Raw genomic sequence first — 12,422 nt, forward strand, 5'->3', positions numbered from 1 at the left:
GCTCCAGAGTCAACGAAGACCGCTAGATCATGTTCCTGGCTCTTGATCTGGAAACGGGCTCGGAGAAGTGGCTTGGGGGAGGCTAAACACCAGAGGCTCGCCGCGGGCTCCTCCGTCAACGGCGAGCCCTGTCTTTTGCTGGGCATGCGAAGGCAAAGTGTCCTGCCTTGCCACAGTAGAGACAGAGGTCGTGGGCCCGGCGCCGCTCCTTCTCTGCTGCGGACAGGAGACGCCGTCCTATCTCCATGGGCTGTGGAGGTGGAGGAGAGTGTGATCTGTAAGACTCCGAGCGGGTCTTGACATATGGGTTTCTGGGAGGCCCATATGACCTGTCTGGTTCGACAGGGGGCTTGGCATTCGGGGTTCTGGGAGGCCAGGAACGGGTTGGGCGACCCTCCTCTCTTCGTTCCTGGATACGGCGATCGATCCTGGTTGCCAGACAAACCAGGTCGTCAAGCTCTTGAGGGAGTTCTCGGGCCGCGAGTTCATCCTTCACCTGGGGGGACAAGCCGCGGTAGAATGCGTCGTAGAGCGCCGTGGGGTTCCAGCCACTGTCCCCAGCTGCCATGCGGAAATCCACAGCATACTCAGCCACTGAGCGGGACCCCTGAGATGATTCGAACAAGGCTCGAGTGGCGTCCATCTTAGGCAGTGTGGAGTCGAAAACCTTGCGCAGCTCAGCCGAAAAGGCATCGAACGAGAAGCAGATGACTGACTGACGTTCCCACTCTGCTGTTGCCCAGATCTTGGCCTTCCCAGATAACAAAGAGATAACGTATGCTACCTTGGACCGATCCGAAGGGAAGGAGGAGGGTTGGAGCTCGAAGATCACTGAGCACTGCATCAAAAAGGCACGGCAAAGTCCCGCCTCACCAGAAAAACGCTCGGGATGAGGCAGATGTGGCTCCCGAATGGGGTTTATGTTCTGCTCAACCACGGGTTGGGGGGGCTGGGCAGGTGGCCTCGTAAAGGGCGAGGAGGCCTGTGTCGTGGTGAGCATGCTCATGCGCCGAATGAGCTCATTGGTGGATGCGGCTATCTCCTTGAGTTGGCGCTCATGCGCAGCGGAGGATTTGGACAAGGAGTCGAGCTGGGACTGCATCTCCAGAGATCCTGCTGGGTTCATTATTGGCCAGATGATACTATCAGTGACACAGATGAGGGTGCTGGGAAGGAGAACCCAAACGCAGGTCAGGGTCCAAAAAAAGAAAATTTATTAACATAGGATAGTAATAAATGTCTATATATGAAAACATAAATGCACAGAATGTAACCAGGCAATGTCTTGGAGGGAAAAAATAATCCAATCAGAAAACGGGCAGTAATCCACACAGGAAAAAGGGTAATCCGAAATGTCAATAACCGGAGCGCAAAAAACGGAACCAAAACAACCGGCAGCAGAGAAAAACTCACGTAAGGAATGACAGGGAAAAAAGGTAATCCGAGACGGGAAAATGCACACGGAAATAGAAAACGCGAGGCACAGATAACACCCGGACCGGAGGCTGGCAGGAGTGACTCAAGAAAGCGACGTAGTGACGAGAGATCATCTGGCGAGATTCCAGCATAAACGGCGTGCTTAAATAGCAGTGCCGAGTATAAAAGTCATGCGACAGGGAATGACGTCACCAGAGTGCGCCGCGAAGGTGAGCTTCGGATGAGTGCGCTGACATTGGACTACATTGTAGATAATAATCATTTCATTATTCAATGAAGTTTGTTTGTTTTAACATTTAAATCTAGCATGTTTGTGCTCACAGTTCCAGATGAAAATTACTGTCATATAGCTTATGTGCAATATAAGCAAGCAAGTAAATTTTAAATGTTGGCTTTACTTTTTTCCCGACAGATTGTACCAAGGCATTTGAGAACAATACTCAAAACCAGATGAACAGAAATGTTTCAAAGGGAGAGAATGTTATTTTACACTGTGATGGAAATCGGACTAGTAAATCTGAAGATATTGTCTGGCATAAAGACAAGATTCTTCTTTTTAACTACAGCCCAGTAATAAACCAAAGTCTGATCAACTACACATCAAGCAGGATGCATGTTGACCCAAAAAATCCAAGAATGCCTTCAGATGCAGGATTATACTCATGTTTACCATTCGAACAGGAGTGGATATTGACTATAACAGGTGTTTAAATCCTCTTTTTAAGCAGTGTTTAATATGTCTTTAGTTTCATCAAATGAAATAGCATAACAACTTACCAGTATGTCATTTTTAAAAGAGGTAATTATACTTGTATTATTATAGATTATATTTGGTGAAAATATGCATTACTGATTATTTTGTATTTGTTTTTAGCTTTTGCCAATTCAGACAGAGAAATACAACAAGACAATATATGGCCATTCTACATAGTTTTCTCAGTAAGCACAGTGTGTGTCACAGTATGTCTCTTCTGTGGCATGTATCTTCACAGGTGAGCGACCACCAGATATTGTATAAAAAGTTAAAAAAATATTTTTTATTTTTTATTTTATAAAAATTTCATCTAAATAGCAGGTTTTTGACAATTAAACACTATGTAGTATATATTGCTATCATTAAAAACAAATAATGATACAGATGATAGAGATGACTTCATTTAGGGCAACAACACAGCAGTGTGATGTGAATGCAAAATAAATGAATAGATAAATAAAACAGGATAATAAATACACAGGACAATGTGTGCTTTTTCGTGGAGTTTCGAAAACAGAACCACAAACCATATATTATTATTAGTATTAGTATTAGTATTAGTAGTAGTAGTAGTAGTAGTTGGCACAATTATCTTAAAACTGGCAAGAAGCTGAGTGGGAAGCAATAAAATCAGGACACATTAATCGCCCTTGCAGTTTGCTGTTTATTCTCCATCCATTTGAAGAGTGTTTCAATATAGCAATGTATAACAGTGATTTGCTCAAGTTCAACAATACTGCTCCTCAATATATATTTATATTTATCAATATATATATTCTGAATATATTATTATTATACAGTTATTATACGGTCAACCAAAAAATATGTGCTCCTGCATTCACCTCCATGCTTCCAAAGCTGCAGTACACACAGGTGTTTTAACCTTACATAATTACTGACGTGCCTATTCTCCCACAGACACATAGTGTAGTAGTAGTGAAGTTGTTGTCAGAAGAAGAGGAGGAATGATGACACCAAAATTATAATTTAAATTATACTGCAAAAAAGTCTAAATGTAATGTGATAAATTGAATGCCCTCATATTCAGCATTAGTCTTTTTACTAATTTTTAATCCTGTTATTCATTGCCAGTTTCCACCATCTGTTGTTTCTCCGTTTGTATTAGTAATTATACCACAACACACCCAGGAATAACACTAACATTATTACCACTTTATTCGGACGGAAAGAAAAAAATTCACTTTTTGTTACTTTGTGATTGGTTCAAGGAATAAAGAATTTGCATTTTTTACAGGAAATGGAAAAAAAGGGCAGCCTTTGATCCAACTGAAACTAGCAATGAGCTTGTAAGTTTTTTGTTTTTTTTTAATATAAAGCTGTAGACATGTCAATGCTGAGTTAATATTCATATTAATTAAATGAATCCCTGAGTGGGGAAAATGCAAAGACTATGAATTATCTGCCTGCAAAAAGTTTAGAATTAAAAAATACTCTTTTACTTTCTTTAATATTGAGACGAGAAGTTGAGTTTTCTTTTCTTTTGTTTTATGTCCTGTATATGGAACTGTGTGCTTATCAAAATGTTTTTTATTTACTGATGAATTCCATGTAACATTCTGATCAACTCTACTTACCTAACCTAGAAAGGATTTCTAAATAATGTAAACTTTGGGTTTTGTTAAATCTTTGAGTTATAAATGAATTTTGAGTTATAAATGAATGAAAATGAACTTTGACTTTCATTTATTTTTTGTGTAACTAGGCAAAGGTATATAAAGATTCTGCCCATTACAGTGAGACGATAACTATCTGTGTAAGTTTCCCACCATCAACCTACCTTGTCTGTCTGTCTATCTATCTATCTATCTATCTATCTATCTATCTATCTATCTATCTATCTATCTATCTATCTATCTATCTATACATTCTTTTTTACAGGTCTACACCACGACAAGCTCAGATAACTTTTCCATTGGCTTTAAATCCTGAGCATCAACAAGTACTGCTTTACAGAGTCACCAGCTCCTCCTTCTACAGAAACAGGAAGCAGATGTTTGTATGTTCTACAACTAATAACTGTTTTAATGACTGTGTTAAAGAGGCATTTCTGTATTTATGTTTGTGTTGTTTCTGAAATATATGTCAGTTGAATGCTTATTGAAATAAACGAAAAAAAAAGTGTAAATGTTGTATTTTTGCCACTGGCGGTCAGCAGATCCTAAAATATATATTGAGGGTATCTGGGGATTTTTAAATATCAAATGTAAAACTTCTAAAGTTGCTTTTAACAGGTGAAAATTACACATGAACACAAAAATGATAAACTTCATAATAATGCAAATTCATTATCTGCCAAGGTTCCCAGTAAAGACTGTACACAAAGCAAGTGGACTTATTAGGTAATAATAGCCATGCTGCAGATGCGTGCTTGTACTGGTATTTTGACAAACCTGCTCCCTTAATAGTTCAAATTTCTGTCATTTTGCAGTGTAATACTGCGTCTGTGGCCAGGGCTCTTCACCGTACTACTCTCTTTTATGATCTCCATGCTCCACCTTCTTCTTTGCATTTGGGTCATGTATTGGCATTTTCCCACTGCAATACTGATTCATAGATTTTGAAGGTCCGTCATTCACTCATCATCATATCATATGTCAAACCATGCTATCTGCTCAGGAGGAAGGACAGAACGACCCCTGGAAAATGTCCTGGTGCTCTACAGTAGCTGGCCAGTGGGCCCCTGATAATCCCAGATGTAAGTAAGGTTCAAGTTCTCTCTCATTTTCTACCGCTTATCCGAACTTCTCGGGTCACGGGGAGCCTGTGCCTATCTCAGGCGTCATCGGGCATCAAGGACAGATGTGACGGACACCCTGGACGGAGTGCCAACCCATCGCAGGGCGCACACACACACACACACACACACACACACACACACACACACACACACACACACACACACTCATTCACTCACGCAATCACACACTACGGACAATTTTCCAGAGATGCCAATCAACCTACCATGCATGTCTTTGGACCGGGGGAGGAAACCAGAGTACCCGGAGGAAACCCCCGAGGCACGGGGAGAACATGCAAACTCCGCACACACAAGGCGGAGGTGGGAATCGAACCCCGACCCTGTGTGTGAGGCGAACGTGCTACCCACTAAGCCACCGTGCCCCCCCCCCAGGTTCAAGTTCAAGTTCAAAAAACTAAATCAGTCCAAAATCCAAAGAGAAAAGCTGGAAAGCATGTAAAAACAACAAAATTATTATTCTATGTCTGTGGACAGAAATCTAATATATTAAGCTAACAGTTTCCAATAGAACCTAATTGATATATGTACCTAGATGACATACAGTACAGTTTTGTGTGCAATAATCCTAATGTCAATCTCAACCCAAACAATTTCCAACAGCAGTCATTCCCCATTTTTAATTTAATTTATGATGCATCCACACAGACATTATACAAGTTATACTACTAACAATGTCAGATTCATCAGAACTGGAAAAAGATTTCCACATGAAGCTATTTTATATCTGATATTTTTATTCTTCTGTAAAGCTGCTTCATGGCAATGTCCATTGTTAAAAGGGCTAAACAAATAACAATGAAATGAACCGAATTAAAGCTGTATTTCAAATAGTAGGTTTATTTTTCATTACAGGAAATGGGAAGAGCATGGAACCTTTAATGAAACAGAAAATGGTTACTATATATATATATATATATATATATATATATATATATATATATATATATATATATATATATATATATATATATATGTAGTTTCTAAAGTAATTTTTTAACACACCTTTATTAAAGATTTCTGCGAAAATGAACTTACATTTCTTTTCTTATTCATGTAACAAGGTATACATACAACAGAAGATATTCAATATCAGAGTGACACAATAACTTCCTGTGTACGTCTTTCATTAATAAACCACCCACTATCCCAATCCTTATGAGTAAATCTCTGTCGTGTAGTTCAGTCAAATATTTGTACTGTTGTGGCTTTAATGTTCTAAAACTAGATGACATGGCTGTTTAATATTAAATATTATATTTTAAGGAATTTATATGTTAAATAATAACAACAAAAACAACAACAAAAACAACAACAACAACAACAAAATAATAATAATAATAATTTATCTCATACACTGTATTAACATAGTAGATCCAATATACACCTATTTCATATGTACACATTTTTAAATATAGTTTTTATATAACTTGAAAAAGAATTAAGCAAAAAAAAAATTTAAGCAAATATTTAGCAAAAGACAGCAAATACCTTGGACTATATGCAACAGTTTATATTTTTTAATAGTGTTGCCTGAGCTCCTTTATTTTGGTCATAATTACTACTTTTCCTATCCATGTGTTCAGATTTTAATATACTATATGTGCTCAGGTGACAGGAAAGCCACTAGGGGGCAGCAAATCATAAAATAGACAAATGTTGTGCCTCTCAACATATGAAAATAGCCAAATGCTCATTTAATGCATTTTATTAACTAGAGGTTGTGTATGCTGTTTCACTTGCTTTACCATACACTATTGCAAAAGACTAGATACAGATAAAGACAGCACCTCATTGAATTCTCTATCATTCAAGAAAAAACACAGGCTTGTTGAGATGGCAAAATAAACCTTCACATACTCCGCAGACTGTCTCCAGTCTGGTCTGATTCTATTAAAATGCAAGCAAACATCATTAAAGAATATTGTAGAAACAATAACCCTCTAGTGCAATTGATGTACTGTGAGTTAACCTTGGAGGTGGGGTAGAGCATGTGAAACCCCTCACTCCTCAGGATGTGGTAAACAATTCTGTTACACAGAAAACTGTCACGAATATACACCACTACACAATTTAAGCATGTTATTTCAACCCAACACTAATGTGGTCAAACTATACTGTTAAAATTATTTACTTACAGGTACATATTCTTATGCAGAAGTGTAAACACACAAACACACACACATGTGCACACACTCACACACACACACACACACACACACAAACACACACACACACACACACACACACACACACACACACACACACACACACACACACACACACACACACACACACACACACAGAGAGAGAGAGAGAGATAGACAGATAGATAGATAGATAGACAAGTCAAGTCAAGTGGGTTTTTATTGTCATTCCTTTTTATAATTTTTTTATTGTATACAATAGAACACACAGTCATTTTTCATGGACCATGATGTAGCACATTATACAGTTATTATGAGAAAAAAACAAGAAATACAGAGAAGAAAACTACAGAAATGAAGCACAACAAATGCCTAGAGGGGGCGAGGCACACGGTGAGGCAGGTGGGGGGAGCAGGGCACACATCGAGGCAGGTGGAGGGAGCAAGGCACACATCCAGGCAGGTGGAGGGAGCAAGGCACACGGTGGCGCAGCCAGAGAGGGCCGAGCGACGTCCACAGCTGAGCAGAAGGGCCGAGCGACGTTGAGTGTTTAAGGTTGCCGACCCCTGGTCTAGATAGTCAAGTTCAACCAGGACAGAATCTGCTGTCAAGCATATTTAAAAATTTTCTGACCATGCCCAAGTAGGATTCTTCTTTTTAAACATGATTCTTGGAAAACTTGGAATGGGTTTTTCAAGTTGTTTTCAAACCAGATTATTTTTTCAAGTTGTCATCCATTCTTCTGCATGTAAGCTGTCTGTTGCCATTTTTTTCAGCATGCCATCTGTTTCCTCCTTAAGAAATGTTGGCCGATGTTTTAAAAGCTCACCAGGAGAATCTACTATGCCTAGTCATTCCATCAGTTTGATTGAATCTTACCACTGAAAGCTGCACGTTTGTCAAAAGGTAAGGTTTATTATACTTTATGTCACCCATTGTAGGGAGTGGAAAAGGAAGCTCTCTTGGGATGCTGCGGGTGACCTTCTGGAAATCCACACTTATACATAATTCCAAACTTACAACAAAGGAACTGACAGGTCATGGTTTTATATATAATGTATAAAGAGAGGGATGTGACTACTGTATCTACTGTAGCTTGCAATTAATTTTAACCAAGCCTTTGGTTTTAACATTAAAGGTGTGTCATTTTCTGGGTTCTCACTTCACTTTATCCTTTATAATTAACTCACAATCTGCTTCTTGTACCAATGAATGTGTTTTACCTGTGTCTATTATGATGGAGTACTCCCTTTTTTAGAGGTGGAAGCATTAATTCCTAGACTGCAATGGAGCTGGAATACATTGAGAAACTTTTGGGTAATTGCTGTGCTTTTTTCCACAAGGTTCTCACAGGATCATCCACAAACTTCACTGTTCCTATCAGATGACTAACTAAATGTGGTTTTCAGTTCCTCAAGATGTCCTATAGCAGTTCCCTTTCTACTTTTTACACAGCCCCATATACACAGCAAGCAGTGATCTTTCTATCATAGCCAGCATGAACTTTTTTAGCAATCTTTGTGAATGTAGCTCTTCTTTGGAATCAAACCAGGTGGGTTACAAAGGCAGGTTTTGCTCCCCATGTGATTCAGTACCCCCTTAAAACCAGAGGTGGGAAGTAACGGAGTAAAAATACTTCGTTACTGTACTTCAGTAAATTTTTCTGGTATCAGTACTTCACTATTTATTTTTCGGACAACTTTTTACTTTTACTCATTACATTTTTACACAAATATCTGTACTTTTTACTTCTTACATTTTCAAAACGGACTCGTTACTTTTAGTATTATTTCTTCTCATTGAGCGCTGTTTCCAGCCTATCATCCTATCATTGTGCGGCTTTTCCCCCATGTGACTGGTGTACTGTATTATTTACTGACTATCAGACATAGACTAAGGATAGCGGAGCTAATGAGCAGCACGCCTACAAAAGGAATGGCTAATGTTAATACAGAGGGAGTCACCGATGTTAAAATAACTAACAACGAGGACAGTCCTGAACACACATATATGAGGGAGATGTTTGACATAATCGGCGTCACAAAGGATTCCTGGCGAATGCGTTGCAAAGTGTGTCAACCAGGGGCGGTTCTAGCCCTTTTTTAGGGTGGCTTCAGCCCCCTGTCTGTAATCTCAGCCACCCTAAAACTATAAGGATCATTTTTACTTTCATAAATAAACAATAAAAATTACGTTAAAATGCAGGACATGTCGTCGATGGGAAAGAAAATGATTTATCAGTTTGATCCAAAAGCTATTTTTTTTTACTTTGCTTTTACCCCATACTTTTACACGCGTGTGTTGTAGTCTTTCAAAAGTGCGTCTTCAGCTGTCTACTTTATTTGAACAGTCAGAGCTGGAGGCGTTTATCTATAACGTTAATCGGCGGAAAGACGGCAACCAAAAGCAGTGAAATTTCACTATTCTTATTACCAGAGTTGTCATATAATATATAATATAGAACTCTTCTTGTTTTAAATTCTCACTGAGGGCTAAACCCCCCTAAAGATGAAATCCTTAACATTAATTTTGTCATATGTAAAACATCACAATAATTTTGAGTTGTTTTCAAGGACAGAGCTGGAATCTCCCTACAGTTTGGGATATATAAAACATGACGTCCAGTTGTGGTAGTAGTCAGTGGTGTAGTCTACGTGATACGCAGGTATACGCGGTATACCCACTAGGAAATGCCAAGGATTTCCGTATACCCACTAGGAAATGCCAAGGATTTCCGTATACCCACTAGGAAATGCCAAGGATTTCCGTATACCCACTTAAAAAGCGTGAGGATACGTAACAATATCGTTTTGTGACAGAACTTTCATTCATAAATTCACCCCGTCTGTGTTGCGAACACAGACTGGGGTTGCGATTGCGAATCACTAACGTTTTTGGACCATTGGGTTTTCCGTGGCCTGTGACCTGATCTGACGTCACCTACCAAGGAGGAAAATTAGTTGCGCCTAAAGCTACAGCAGCTTCGGGTGACATTTCACCCACAGCCCGAGTACAAATGTATTTGGAAAGCTTTGTAAACTACCAGTTATCATAATATTCTGCATTGAACAAATGTTTTTGTTCACCATGAAATGTACATTGAAAATTGACAGCTGATAAAACCTGTGCTCCAGGTCCCATATTCATATAATATTTAAGGCTAAATGTAGCTCTTAAAGGTACAGTTCACCCAAAAATGATAATTGTGTTATTTCCTCACCCTCAATTTGTTCCAAAACTGTATGAGTTTCTTTCTTCTGTTTAACACAAAAGATGATATTTTGAAAAATGTTGGTAATCAGACAGTTGGCAGCACCCACTGACTTTCATAGTCTATATTTTTTTCCTACAGTGAAAGTCAATGGGTGCTGCCAACTGTCTAATTACATTTAGCCTTAAATGTTATATGAATATGGGACCTGGAGCATAGGTTTTATCAGCTGACTGTCTTTTGTTGCTTATCATAAATTGGAATGTTGATAACACATAATCAGTCTTTAATAATGCTCTCAATTACATGTAGATGCATTAGTGAGTGTGGTGGTGCCTATGGGGTGTCGCCCTAGAATGGGTGCGTATGAGGCTGGGGGTGGGGGGATCACAGTATACTCACTACAAAAAACTAGACTACACCACTGGTAGTAGTATCGGCGACTTTTTACTTAAGTACATGTCAGAGCCCATACTTCTTTACTTTAACTTGAGTAAAAGAGTGTAGTCACTACTTCTACTTTTACTGGAGTATTTTCAAAAATGAGTATCTGTACTTCTACTTGAGTAAAGGATGTGTGTACTTTTGCCACCTCTGCTTAAAACATGCTGTTTTGGGAATGCTCTGGAAACATGCACTTGACTGCTTTTTCTTCTTCTTAACTTACTGTAACTTAGCTTCTATTGCCTTTTGCATGCTATTAATAATTTAATATAAGAATTTGTTTTTCACAGATTTGTTCACGTGAGAGTACTGTGTGACATGTATGGTCTACTGGAACATTCACTATGTAGGTCAAGGATAAAAACTGCATTATGTCATTGAGCAGTCTGAATTTTGTCTATTGTAGACTTTATTACACAAATATCTATGAGTAAATCTATTAATGTAAATAAAAAACAATCATCGTCTTGTAAGATTTGTCCTAACATTTTTATTTTTTTTATTATTTTTTTTGTTGTTGTTGTCATCAAACTCACCAGAATGTAAGTATGTACTACCATCATGTACTATCCATCTGCGAAACCTGTGACATCTACACTGAGTGTGTGTGCCACATTAAGAGTTTTGGTTCCCCCCTTTCATATTGTTCAACATGATGCTTTAAGTCTGTTTGGAGCTTTCGAACTTGTGAATCTTTTTCTGGTGATGGAGATGGTCAGACTTCTGGTAAATATCCGTTGTGATCAACGCTCTGATATGACTTCCTGTGTAATTTTCCAGCTACAGTATATACACACTTGCTTATAAAACACCCACCCTTTCACTTATTCCATTGTATTCCACTCAGATTATAATGTAGTCAAGCTATAATTTATTTGTTTTTACATTTTACCTTTAGTTTTTCTACATTGACTATAAAATGACCAGCTTATATAACATTGTTTATGGCTACAACTTTAGACGCCAACAACTGTACTGCTTTACAGAGTGTCATCACTTCCTTATATACAAACCTGCTATGCTCATACTGAAAGGACATGCACTTAGACATATAAATATGAACTGACTGGCCTTTTACTGTACAGTCAAATCTGGATTTTGTAACAGTTTAGTGTCTTCAGTAAAGGAGATTCTTGTATGTTTGTTTTATGCTGTTTGCAATAAAAAGGGAAGTTTTTATTTTCTCACTGCAGAAAAAAGTCAGTCAAATGCTCATTTAATGAAATGGGGGCATGGAAGCCTTATTATTTTCACATATACATACAGCGAAGTGGAATACTTTTCTTTTCATATCCCAACTAAGGATGTTGGAGTGCAGAGGCAGCTATGATACAGCACCCTGGAGCAGGGAGGGTTAAGGGCCTTGCTCAAGGGCCCAAAAGTGGCAGCTTGGCATTGCTGGGGCTTGAACCCCAATCCTCCGATCAACAACCAAGAGCCTTAACCACTTGAGCTACCACTGCAAAAGGGAAAATAATTCATTTAATAAGAAAAAATTGTTGTGGCTTTATATGGCAAAATATTATCTACTTAATAAAATATCTTGTCAGTCTGACTGGTATTTAAATACAAAATGTTTACTGTTATTTGCAAAGCAGAGATATAAGCTAAGAACTAACACATCGAGATTGACATTTTCATTGCTTGTATTGG

The 12,422-nt window shown here is 38.5% G+C and overlaps 1 protein-coding gene and 1 long non-coding RNA gene across 2 annotated transcripts in view; one reads left to right on the forward strand and one right to left on the reverse strand.

Moving 5' to 3' along the window:
* Nucleotides 1–12,422, reverse strand: part of LOC113663951 (protein CFAP210-like) — a 169,818-nt gene that overhangs the window by 136,273 nt on the left and 21,123 nt on the right. The window lies entirely within an intron of this gene.
* On the forward strand, nt 2,076–4,333 carry LOC125141539. The gene is made up of 4 exons (XR_007140959.1): nt 2,076–2,140; nt 2,312–2,429; nt 3,447–3,498; nt 4,091–4,333. It is a non-coding gene; the product is annotated as an uncharacterized LOC125141539 (long non-coding RNA).

This window comes from Tachysurus fulvidraco, chromosome 6, assembly GCF_022655615.1.
Source record: "Tachysurus fulvidraco isolate hzauxx_2018 chromosome 6, HZAU_PFXX_2.0, whole genome shotgun sequence".
In the NCBI taxonomy this organism is placed as follows: Eukaryota; Metazoa; Chordata; class Actinopteri; order Siluriformes; family Bagridae; genus Tachysurus; species Tachysurus fulvidraco.